Raw genomic sequence first — 13,953 nt, forward strand, 5'->3', positions numbered from 1 at the left:
TTAACTACGTCATATGCTCTCCTGAAGTTGTAATTAAGTACTGCATGATCGCTTTTGCCGAGTGGAGGGTGATATATTAAACTGTCAATATCATTTTCTTGCCTAGTAAATATTAGATCTAGCACTGAAGGTACATCGAGTCCTCTTTTTCTGGTGGTTTCCCTCACATGTTGCGTTTAGAAAAACTCTTGCACGAGATCCAGGAGCTTTTGGTCCCAACAGCTTTCTTGGCTAATTATATCTAGAGGATTCCAATTTATATTTGTATTAAAATCTCCAGTTAGTATAATTCTTTCCGATTTCTCTTCCATTTTATGTAGTAATGATCTTAAACCCTGAATTGTACTCTCTGCCAGGTCCTCATATTCGTCTCTTTCCCATGTGTTTGATCTGGGTGGCATGTACAAATTGGCTACAATTACTTTCCCTTCAGATGTGTTGATCTCTACTGCAATCAGTTCTACTTGTGATGGAATATCTAGTTTTATTTCATTGACTTATAGATTTTTCTTAGTTAATATGATAATTCCTCCTCCTTTTTTTAAATTTCTGTCTCTTCACCATATATTGTATTCCTCTAAGTTTAGTATGTCATTGGATATCCTTGGTGTTAATTTTGTTTCAGTTAGGCATATTATTTGTGGTTCATTTTCTCTGACATAATCATTCATCTCTAGTAATTTAGATTTCATTCCATCCACATTTGAGTACATCAACTTTATCATCTTCTTTATATACTTGTCATGACATGGTTTTACTACCTTCCTCCTTTTTATTCCATCCTGTTTGTGTACCACTTTCGTACCTGCAATCCTATTTTTTTGTAAAAAAAAAAAAAAATTTCTTCTCTTCTGATCTTCCCTCATTTTTTTTTTTTTGTTCCTCCCTCTTCTCTTTCAGAAATTCCAGTTCCTCTTGTGTTAGGCATCTTTTTATCCATACATTTTTGAACTCCTCTTTTTCCATAAGATTCTTTGCATTTTTTAGTATCTCCTCCACAGTGTTTACACTCTGGAAAGTCACCTTTAGAGGTCTTGTCTTCCTTTTCTCGTATTTCCCTAACCTTTTTTTTCCTCTATGTCTTAACTACAGATTTTCTCTGATACTTCTTTCAGTAAGCTCATTACGTTTGCAATCTCCTTTTTGTCTCTTGTGATCTTGTTTTTTACTTCTTCCTCTTCTATGCCAATGATTACTATCGATTTGTTTATATCTACTGAATCTCTGAATAACTTTGGATTGTTTTGGATTATTATTTTCACTTCCTGTTTAATGCTTTTTTCCTCCACCCTTGTTTCTAAGTCTTTCTTTACTTTCACCATTTCAGCACACTTGGTTTCCACATCATTTTTGTAGCTTTGCACAGCTTCATTCACCTGTGTTATCTTCTACTCAATATCACTGCTTTGGTCTATCAGACTGCTTACTTGCCTAATTGTCTCTGTATTATTTTTGAACTCTTCCATATCACTCTCGTGATTGACTACTGTACTTGCCATTTCACTCATTTTCTTCCTAAGTGTACTCAGTTCCACTGTTAGTTCACTGATGGTTGTGTCTTTCTTCTTGGCCTCCCTTCCTAGTTTTTCTATTTCTTCCTTTTGCAAGTGCATCTGCTTCTTTATTTCATCAATTTTATTTTTGAAAGCCATTTCTAGTTTGTGTACACGTTCAACCAGTCCATTGTGAGTCTTCACTTCAACCAGTTCTTGGTAGAGATCATTTTGCTTTCTACCTTTATCCCTTTTCTTTTCCAAATTTGCTTTACTAAAGTATGTGTCCATTTTCCAAAACTAAAAGCACAGAGTACATGTACTTACATTCCCCGTGCAGCTGTAGTCTAAACAAACCTCAGTTGACTGAGAGCATTCTTTGGCCTATTGGTTCTGTTTTCTGTTTGAATAAGTCTTGTTTAAACTTTTTTTTTTCTTTTAATAATGAAAAATCATTTAGTCTAACCTGGTACAGAGCTTGACTCATATAAAGATACTAATTTTGGTAATGCCACTGGCCGTGCTGGTTCCGTACGGAGCGCTGACGTCGCACGTCTGCTGTCTCTGAATCCCACTGTGTGTGTGTGTGTGTGTGTGTGTGTGTGTGTGTGTGTGTGTGTGTGTGTGTGTGTGTGTGTGTGAGTCACAGAGACTTTTACCAGATAACCTTAATCATGGGGAAAGGAAAAATATGATATATAAGGTGGCAAATAAGAAGAAGAGGGATAATCGGGATCTTATATGTGAGCAGAGTGTGAAGAATGATGAAGGAAGGGTAGTGGTGAACAGTGGGGATATTAAAGATGCATGGAGAGAACATTATAGCTGGCTGTTGAATGAGGAGTTTGAGTGGAACAGGGAAGGTTTGGAGCCAGCAAACCCAGTGTTTGGCCCTTGGCCTTTGATTGACGTCGCTTCTGTGAGTGAGGCAATAGGCAGGATGAAGGTGGGGAAGGCAGCAGTTGTGTCTGGGTTGACTGCCTAAATGTTGAAGGCCTCAGGAGATATAGGGGTGAGGTTAGTCACTGAACTGATAAATATGATTATTTATGAGTGTGTTGTCCCAGATGATTGGTTGAAGAGTGTAAATGTAAATGTGTATAAAGGAAAGGGTGATGCTCTGGAGAGTTGAAATTATAGAGGTATAAAGCTTTTAGATCAGATAATGAAGGTAGTGGAGAAATGTTTAGAAGCTATTATTAGAGAAAGAGTGAATATTGATGACAGCTTCAGGAAACATATATTGGGAAGAAAAGGGATCTGTATTTTGTTTTTGTTAATTTGGAAAAGGCCTTTGACAGAGTCCTTAGAGAGGTGGCGAAGTGGGCAATGAGAAAGCTTGGCTTGGAGGAGTGGCTGCTTAGGGTGGTTATGGCTATGTATGTGGGTGCTCTCACCCAGTCAAGAGTGAATGGAGATTTGAGTGATGAGTTTTCCGTGAATGCTGGTGTGCATCAGGGGTCAGTTTTGAGTCCTATGTTTTTTTTTCATGGTACTTGAAGCCCTCTCACGTGACTTCAGAAACGGACTCCCGTGGGAGAGGTATGCTGATGATTTGGTGTTGACTGCATATAATGAGAGGGAGGCAGAGGAAAGATTTAGAAAGTGGAGAGATGGTATGGGGCACAAGGGCTTAAGGGTAAATGCAGATAAAACAAAAGTGATGATATCTAGGGTTGGTGGCAGTACTGTCAAAGGCGAGGGAGAGTGGCCATGTGCAGTTTGCCACAAGGGCATGGGAAGTAATTCCATCTTGTGCAGTGTTTGTGATAAATGGGTTCACAAGGGATGTAGTGGTATCAGAGGTAGACTGCGAGATAATGCTGATATTATATGTATGGCGTGTCGGGGAGAGCAGGTGGAGATTGTCAGGCGGGAAAGGATTGAACTTGCTGGTGAGTCTCTTGAGTGTGTAGAAGAGTTTTGTTATTTGGAAGACATGTTGTGTGCTGGAGGTGGGGCTGGAGCTAGTTCTGTGGCTAGGGTGAGAAGTGGTTGGAAGAAGTTCAGGGAGCTGTTGCCTCTCCTGACACTGAGAGGACTTTCACTACGTGCTAAGGGGTCTTTGTATGCAACATGTGTTAGGAGTGCAATGCTGTATGGTAGTGAGACCTGGGCAGTAAGTGAGGAGGATATTTGCAGGCTCAGACATACAGTAATGACAATGATTAGGTGGATGTGCAGTGTGTCCCTGCGTGCAAGGTCTGGGGGGGCTGGGTTTACGATGGAAGAGCTGAGAGGAAGGATGGGACTGGAGTGTATTGGTATTGTGATGAGGAGAGGTAGATTGAGATGGTTTGGGGCATGTGGAGAGGATGTAGGATGATAATTGGGTGCAGAAGGTGATAGGTGTTAATACTAGGGGAGGGGTTATGAGGGGTAGACTGACAAACACATGGGACGAGGTTATTAAGTGTGACCTCAGGGTTAAAGAAATGAACAGGGAGGCTGCAATAGATCATGCAGCATGGACAGCCACCATTAGGTGACCAAGGTCGACACATGCAAGCATGTTAGAGCCTTTAAAAACTAAAAGGATATATCTATCTATCTATCTATCTATATATATATCTATCTATATATATATATATATATCTCTATATCTATATATATATATATATATATATATATATATATATATATATATATATATATATATATATATATATATATATATATATATATATATATATATATATATATATATATATATATCCAGACTCCTCAATCACGTTCGGGGTGGCCACAGACAAATAGCCTCCACGTCGCCCTGTCCCCTGCCATTTCATTGCCCTGCTCCCAACTCACACCCCCCTCTCTCATATACCTCTCCTCCCCATCCCTCCATCTCATCCTCGGCCTCCCCCTCACTCTCCCCCCTCCACCTCACTCACATACACTCTCTTCGTCAGTCTTTCACCCTCCATCCTCTCCACATGGCCAAACCACCTCAGTGTATTCCTCATAACGCTTCCTATTACATCCACATCCACACCATAACCCTCCTTTATACCCTCATTTGTCAGCCTGTCTCTCCATGTGACTCCACAGGTTCCTCTTAAATAACTCATTTCCACTGCTCTCACTCTTGAATGTGCCCTTCCAACAACGTCCAAGCTTCACTTCCATACGTTAGAGTTGGTATCACAATACTGTCATATAGTAACTTTTTCACTTCCATGCTCACTTCCCTGTTTCTTATCACTGCTTTCAAGGAACCAGCAACCTTTCTTCCCTGCTGTACCTTTTCAAGCACTTCACCCTCCAAACCTCCATCCTTACTCATCACACTACCCAGGTACTTAAACATACTCACATTTTCCAATTCCTCACCATCCAACCTCGCTGTACATTCACTGACTTCACCTCTCTCAAAGACCATCACTTTACTCTTCCCTACATTCACCTTTAGATTCCGTTTCTTACACACTCTCCCAAACTCATCCATCAAGCCTCTGTGGTACAGTGGTAGAGTCTGCATTTTTGTACACGGGTGAGCCAGGGTTCGCGCTCCGCCAGGGCAATAAACTTTGGGAGTGTTCACCTGGCCATGTACTGCATTGGCGGACGCAAAGGATGCTGTGGTTGAACCAGTGTCCCATTCTATAAAGTATGCTTGCACCCAGTTAGCTTGCGCGGGCCAATTACACTTGGTTTACAGACTACACACATATCCAAAGCCACTCCAACACTACAATTACACTAACAAGCACTTCTCACCCTACATACAATCTCTACTAGACAGCCTAAGCCACTTAGTAGAGATACATTGGCTGTATCGTCCCGACTTCGGTCGGTATAGGCCGGTCCTGCAGTGGATACTGAAATGGCTAATTATGATGATGATGATGATGATATATATATATATATATATATATATATATATATATATATAGATAGATAGATAGATAGATAGATAGATAGATAATAGATCTCTCTCTCTCTCTCTTTCTCTCTATATGTGTGTGTGTGTGTGTGTGTGTGTGTGTGTGTGTGTGTGTGTGTGTGTGTATGTGTGTGTGCCTTTTCTAACTCATCCTAGGCTATTTGATGGATTTGAATTAAGCATTTACGAGATGCAGAGAGTGCTTGATTGTCTGGTGGAGGAAGGAGAAAAAGCGGGATTGGTATTAAATTGTGAGAGACTGAAATTATTAATATGAAGGAGGAGAACCAAATCGATTGTGTGATTGGGAGTAATGTGAAGAATGTAGAACATTTTTAATATCTGGGAATGATTGTATCATCTAATGGATCCTTAAACAATGAAACTGAGGAGAGGATTAGACTGGCTTGGCGAGCTAAGGGAATGTTGAAATTTGTTTGGAATAATAATATGCTTTCGGTATATACTAAAGTTAAAATTTACAAGTCCATGGTTAGACCAATTTTAATTTACGGGCATGAGTCATGGTACAGTACAATTGCAACAGATCAGAAAGTATTAGGATTTGAAAATAAAATACTGACAAGGATCTTGGGGTAAAGTGGCAAGATAGAGTTACAAATGAAAGAGTAAGAGATATTACGAGAGTGGGACCACTTGATGAATATGTGAGACTGTCTCGCTGGAAGTGGCTGGGGCACATATATAGAAAAGAAGGCAGTTTAATACAGGATGTGCCAGAGTGAACTGCTAGAGGAAGAAGATGTAGAGGTAAGCCGAGGGAAACATGGTTGAGGACAATGAAAAGAGAAGCAGGAGAGGAGTGTTGGTGGGACCTGAAGGAGATTGCAAGAGACAAGTATTGGTGGAGAAAATTCAACGAGGCCCTGTGCATCCCGTGGAGTGCCACAGGAAATGATTGAGTAATTGATTGATTGATTGAAAATTCTCCGGTGAGATCGTCTGGTTACTCTAAGGGTCGTTCACAATATGCAATTTTCCAGCCATGATTTTTAGGAGGATCGGCCCTCTTACCAAATTAAAATCTCAGGAATAATGAAAGAAGGGAAGATATGGTTTTGTTCTCTTAGTATATCATGGACAATGGACTCTCATCCATAATGATATATTTGAGGAACGTGATCCCCCAATGATTCTTGGGGGTCAGCCCCCTCCCCCAAATACACAAAATTAGAAACAAGGCCATGCGAGCACATGGATTTCAGTGAAACTTCTCAGGTCAGTTTCTTTGGTTCCCTGATAATGTTCTCTGCTATATACTCGTATAATTTTCCAACACAATTTATGGGGGAGTCAATCTTCCCTAAACAAGATACATAATAGAAGGAGGAGGGCAGATATCAAGTACAGGTTGTAGAGTGGTGTCCCATTCACTAACTACTACTACTACTACCACCACCTCCGCCACTCCTCCTCCTCTTACGACAACTACTACTATAACGACTTATTGTGTGTATCCTGCCAGGGACATCATCCCTTTACATACGCCACTACTGCGATCATGCAACTTTTGTATCGGAATACTACATTTTTTAAGACCCAGTAACATTATTTTTTAACTCTTTTATTTCATTATGCATATCGCAAGTTTGGGTATGAAGTTTTTATTTTCCCTAGAATTCACAGGAAGAAACTGCACATCTAGTTTATTTTGAAACACATTTTCAATATGCTCTGTATTTGTAGCTCCGATTACTTGGTTTCATATACTTTCAAGCATAGAAATATATACTGATGCTAACAAGTATATTAATACTGTAGATTCACTTTCATGGTGCCTCTGGTACTTCCCTGCTCGACTTGAGACCAATGCTCGTTTATATCCTTTAGTACGTTGCTTGTGCAGAGTATGACGATATTGGAAAAGATTCTGTAACACAGAGGAAGGCAGGAAGGTGCAATAATCAAATAAATTACTTGGGAAAAGATGCTAATGAGCTTTGTTACCCGACAAGAATACGGGCCTAAGTTCAAAGTGGGAAGAGAGTGGTCACCTTCACGTTAAATATATCTGGCTTGGAATCAGTACAACTCTGTTAAGAAACCTGTACAGCACCTAAGATGGAAGGCACATCAAAAATCCGTACTGCACATCGAAAATTTGTACTGCATATCCAAAATTCGTATTACACATTAAAAAAAATGTACTGAACAAAAAATTAGCACTGAGCATCAAAAATTCGTACCGAGCATCAAGAATTCGTACTGCACGTCAAAAAATAGTACTGCACATTAAAAATTCGTACTGCACAAAAAAAAAATCGCACTACACAAAAAATCGTGCAAAATTTGGTAGTGCACCCAAGATGGAAGGCACGTCAGGTACAGTTCTCTTCACATATTCGTACCGCATCCAAAATGGAAGGCACATCAAGCACAGTTCTTTTCAGAGAGTCGTATTGGTCCCCACATGGAAGTCACAAGCCTTGGTCCATATTTCTGGTGTCATATGCACGGAGTGACTTTATGCAGGAAGTTACCGTTCCCTTCTCTATTTAGCCTAAATTAATCTAACCTAATCATACCTAACCTAACCTAACCTAACCTTATCCTTGATCAACCTAAGTAGGCTAAACCTAAATTAAACTAACCTTAATTCACAAAATGACTGATTTTGCAATCTGCCTGAAACAAACATATGTATATTTATTTATCTAATATACTGTAGCACTAGCCGTGTGTATATGTGTGTGTGTGTGTGTGTGTGTGTGTGTGTGTGTGTGTGTGTGTGTGTATTGGGCAACCGAAACTACACATTAAAATCTCACCAAAATTGGCACAAAAATTGCAAAAAAATCGCTGATGTGAAAAAACCTGGTCCCATAACGATTGAAAAACTTGTACTATAATTAATGAGTGATCACATTTTGACCAAAAAACGCTGCTCCCGAAGCCTGGCATAAGATCTCCGTAGAATTTTTTGCCCATAGGTAAAACTAAAATAAACTAAAGCAGGAGCAAGTGCAAGGGCCCCGAAGGGCACACGAGCACTTGTGTATATCTATATGTCGACCTACTGTATAGTTACCTATAGGTCGATAAGACATCCAACTATTTCCCTGACACATATATTTCATAAAATGTTCTTGATAACTGGCACAATACTTCAGATAATATGTGGGTACTTTCAGCCAGCAACAAAAAAGGGCACTTGGAGTATGCGCACTGAGCGGAATGGCAACTTCCAGCATAAGTCACTCCAAGCATATGACACCGGGACGACAGTACTGCTGCCCAGAGTCACAATCACGGTAAGAGGAGATAGTGCAACTGATAAAGGCAAGTTGATTTCATTATTTACATAGGCATTTGGAAATACTAATGCTGATTAACAAAAGATATAAAATATGTCGAATGTCCTGTTGTGCTGTTATAATAAAAAAGTTTTCAAATAACTGAATGAGGTCAGATATGAATCAATATATAAACTATTAACTGAACGCTCTCCCAGCAAAATGCTCGCTGCCTCGGGCGCGCGCGCGCGAGCCCACGCTCACATACACACACACACACACACACACACACACACACACTGATAACAGCTTGCTTAACCCGTACACCGCAGGTATGTTTACCGATGTTTTGCTTGTGCCGCTGGGTTATTCGGGCTCCAACACACTCTCAAAAAATATTTGCCAAAAATCAGTTATTAGTCCTAGAATATTAAAATTATATATGCTTATGGCACATACCTTCAGCTTTCTACTGGAATGTTTGTTGAGCCTTCGTCAGTTACCGTAGGACTTGGGGAGACCTCTGAAGTTGGGTAACGAAGTCTCCACTTTACACTTCCCGACAACCCGTAATATGATTACCACAGCCAGATATTAACACTATAAACAATACCCTATGATTTTCAAGTAGTTTGGGATCCATACTCCAAAAAAAAACCACTGTGAAAGCAATGAAAATTATGAGCGCATCTGACCGTCGCACTTGCGCTAGTTCACTCTTGGTAGCCTACTCAGTCATTTATTATTCATAAAACCCCTCACACTTTATATTTCTATTACTATATAACATATATATCTACAGTCTTTATCCATAAGTTTCCTTCAGTAGTATTAGTTTAATGTCACTGTAGGGATTCAATTTCTTTCAGTAAAATACGTAGCATTCACTTTCTCGTCCTGTATACTAGCATTGAGAGTGAATGTCACTTTCATCTTCACTCTCATAACTCATAGTATTCAGACATGCTAGAGTGAAACTTTCACTTTCATTACTCCTAGGGTATATACTCGTATTCTTATAATACTACTCATTTACATTTCTATTTACGTTCTCTATTATATTTACGTTATTTACATTTCTATTTTATTTACACTGTGTTATGCACTGTCACTTGAAGTAACTTATAAAACTATTTTCCATTGCTCACGTATATTTACATTCATTACTTTCACTTGCTGTTTACACATTATTTACACATTATTTACAATTCCACTTGCACTGTTATACTCAATAGAAAGATCGTAGTCACTCTCTTATCATTTTTTTTTTTATCCGAGGAAGAAGGAACCAAAGGCCATGAGCCAGCAGTAACAGTTCCCTCCAAGAGAAAAACAAAATACAATAGAGAGCCAAATTCAAGATCCGATCATTTTGAGATGCATGGACACACTACGTTTGAAAGACTGGAGATCATAGGCAGCTGGAAATACACACAGAGGGAGACAGTTCCAGAGCTGACCTGTTGCATAAATGAAAGACTGGGAGTAACGGTTAACTCTCGCATTAGAGAGTTGGACAGAAAAGGGATGAGAGGTTGCTGCCAGACGGGTGCTACGCGCCCATCGTAGAGGTGGAGGAATGCAAGCAGAGAGGTCAGAGGAGCAGTGACCATTAAAGTAGCGATAGAAAAGAGATAAAGATGCAACAGTGCGGCGAAGAGACAGAGGTTGAAGGGAGTCAGTAAGAGGAGGAGAGTTAATGAGACGAAAAGCCTTTGACTCCACCCTATTGAGAAGAGCTGTATGTGGGGAGCCTCCCCACACATGAGAGTTGTACTCCACACAGGGGCGGATAAAACCCCTGTATAGAGTCAACAATTGTGCAGGGGTAAAGAAAGAGCAGAGTCGGCTTAGCACACCCAATCTCTTGGAAGCAGATTTTACAAGAGATGCAATGTGATCTTTCCAAGATAAGTCCCGAGTAAATGAAACCCCAAGCATGTTCAAGGATGATGCAGGATTAAGCTGAATATTATTAAACATTAGTGGGTATACCTGTGGAAGATTTTGTCGGGTTGATATTTGTAAGAACTGAGTCTTAGATGCATTAAAGACAACCATATTATTTTTACCCCAGTCAGAGATATGAGCCAAGTCAGACATTAGGTGTGCCATAGCCTCATCCCTTGTTTCTTGAAGTAACTGTTGAGATGGGCGTTGCGGGAACCGAATGGAAAGGTGAAGGGTGGAGTCATCAGCGTATGAGTGGATAGGGTTAGATGTACAGCTTAGAAAATCATTAATGAATAAAAGAAAGAGAGTTGGTGATAGGACAGAGCCCTGAGGAACACCACTGTTGATAGATCTAGGAGAAGAACGATGGCCGTCTACAACAGCGGCTATAGAACGATCAGAAAGGAAGCTTGCGATGAAGGCACAGATAGAAGGATAGAAACCGTAGGAGGGCAGTTTGGAAATTAAAGATTTATACCAGACTCGATCGAAAGCCTTTGAGATGTCAAGTGCAGTGGCAAAGCTTTCCCCAAAGTCCCGAAAGGAGGATGACCAGGAGTCTGAAAGGTAGGTGAGAAGATCGCCAGTGGAGCGTCCCTGATGTAACCCATACTGACGATCGGAAAGAAGGTTGTGATAGGAAAGATGCCTTAAAATTTTTCTATTAAGAATTGACTCAAAAACTTTTGAAATACAGGACGTTAAAGCAATTGGACGATAGTTGGAGGGTTGGGAGTGGTCACCCTTCTTTGGGACTGGCTGAATGAGAGCAAACTTCCAGCAAGAAGGAAAGGTACAAGTTGACAGACAAAGGCGAAATAGTTTGCCTAGGCAGGGTGTAAGCACAGAAGCACAGTTCTTGAGAACAACAGGAGGGACCCCAACAGGCCCATATGCTTTGTTAGTACTGAGGCCAGTGATGGCAGAAAATACATCAACTGAAGAAATTTTAATGTCAGCCATGAGGAAGTCAGAGGGGGGAAGTGATGGAGGAACAGCACCGGAATCGTCTAAGGTGGAATTGGAGGAGAAAGTCTCTGCGAAGAGATCTGCTTTATCAGTAAAAGAAATAGCTACAGAACCATCAGAGTAGAAAAGAGGAGGGAAGGATGATGAGGTAAAGTTGTTAGAAAGATTTTTGGCAAGGTGCCAGAAGGAGCGGGAAGAATTCGAGTTGGAGAGTTGAGAGCATTTAGTATGGATGAAATTATTTTTAGTAGAGCGAAGAACAGACTTAGCACGATTCTGGGCAGAAACGTAAAGATGATGTGATTCAGGGGTGGGTTGGCCCCGTTACCTTTTGTAGGCCTTCTCCTTGTTGCGGACAGCATTAGAACAAGCGTGATTAAACCAAGGCGTTCTTGCGTTAGTCAAAGGATATGAGAAAGGAATGTATGCTTCTATGCCCGAGAGAATAACCTCCTTAATGTGCAAGGCACACTCAGATGGCTCACGGCCATGGAAGCAATAATCATTCCAGGGAAAATCAAAGAAGTACTGCCTGAGGGCCTCCCAACCCTTTACCTCTTTCCACACGAGGTTTAGTAGGGGGTAAAGGTCAGAGGTCCCTTTGCATGGGGGTGAAAAAGTCCCTGAAGTCAGCAAGAGGAAACAAACGTACCTCCACTTCAGAAGATGAGAGTAAACTGATAAGGGAGGGCCGGGTGGAGGCCTACTTAGGGGATATTCAGTACTACCAACGTTAGCTCTTGAAACAGCTATGTATAGCACTGAAATGATTGGCAGGAAATCTAGACAATTCATTATAAATTAGGTAGTTCCAGGTGAATGTAAATATCACTTAGGCTTCTCCCTTCCCTCATTACATGTATATTTATTACGAAAATAGATATACGGCATATTTCAAGGGGGAAAAAAAAGCGAAAATTAGCGAACGAGTGCACATGAGGTGTTGTCAGGTGATAATTAGCCAATTCCAGGTGGATGGCACTCTCACCTTATTTCTTTCTTGTATATATTATTTGGTATAAGAATACGGCATAGGGCTTATTTCAATGGATGAAATCAGTGAAAAATTCCAGGGAAGATTTACTTAGCGTAGCACGGCCGGGCAGGCGATAGGATAGGGTAATGGAGGGGGGGTAGGGAGGGGAGTCAAGAACGGGGAGAAATGGCTAAATTGTCAACAATGGATGGGAGTACAGATGAGATTAGGAGTGCTGACTAGTGTTGGACATTAACAGTACTGATAGATGATACAAGCCCCCACTTGGAAGCCCGGGTGAATTCAAAATAACACAGAATCACAAAAGCGACGCCCCGCGGTATGATCCCTTGCTCCCAAGCATCACGAAAGTGACGCCCCGCGGTTAAGGATTAATACCATTATAAGACTCATTCTTAACATCGCGCCTGAAAACTCTTAAGCTGGTAATACCTCATGCACTACTAGCAACACAATGGACATGAACCGGAAATATACCACTACCGCTACAATTACATCATTACACTTCACACACACAATGAGCTGCCAACCCACCACTGCCATCACTACCTTTCTTCACACCTAATCAGTGTGCTACTACCACTCCCACCATCGTGTACAGCAAAGCAAACTGACGAAATCTGTTATGCCACAACTCTCACCAGCACTGCACACCACCTGTTGCCCCACACTAGACACAAACACTTGGAAGCAGTTCAGTGACTATTACCATCCTTCAAATAGGAGCAGATCAATAAATAATTTACTTTTCACTCAACAAGGTAAATAGAGCAGTTCAAAAGTAAACTCAGTAACTGAAACCCAAATATAAGTAAACACATAATATGGGTCACAAAAGTATCAGTGCACAATATGCGTGAAACATTCAGGACCACAGAACGAAAGTCACTGAAATATTAGTGTCCGACCTACCACACGTTGGTAGCCCTGGTGTAGGGAAGTGTCATATACCGCCAATTATACTCGATTCCACGGAGACTGACGCACTGATTTTGCCAGCTGACGACAGGCGGAATTGGTAACACTGCGCCGTGTCCCCGGGCGATGATTGGTCAATCTCCATCGTGATTGAATGTGCGCCAAATTGAATTTGTATTCCTACCAACCTCCACATTTATTTGTAAGATACAGAATTATACTGCTGCAGATTAATGCAATCATATAATTCTGTATCTTACAATCTTTAGTGATAAATGTCCCTTGTTATTTATTAGAGATAAACCTGAACGACACTGATAACAAAACTAAGACGCTACTGGACGCATACGGACAACAGTTAAGGACAGAAGCAAGCCTAATGATAAATATGATTTATTTGTTTATATTGTCATTTCACTATGATTAATTTCGTTCACACTTTACGCGGTTTAATTGTAGCGGCATGGTGTACAAGTATTATTT

This window comes from Coenobita brevimanus, chromosome 30 (genome assembly GCF_032717465.1).
Source record: "Coenobita brevimanus isolate Jiangsu-jjx chromosome 30, ASM3271746v2, whole genome shotgun sequence".
Taxonomy (NCBI): Eukaryota; Metazoa; Arthropoda; class Malacostraca; order Decapoda; family Coenobitidae; genus Coenobita; species Coenobita brevimanus.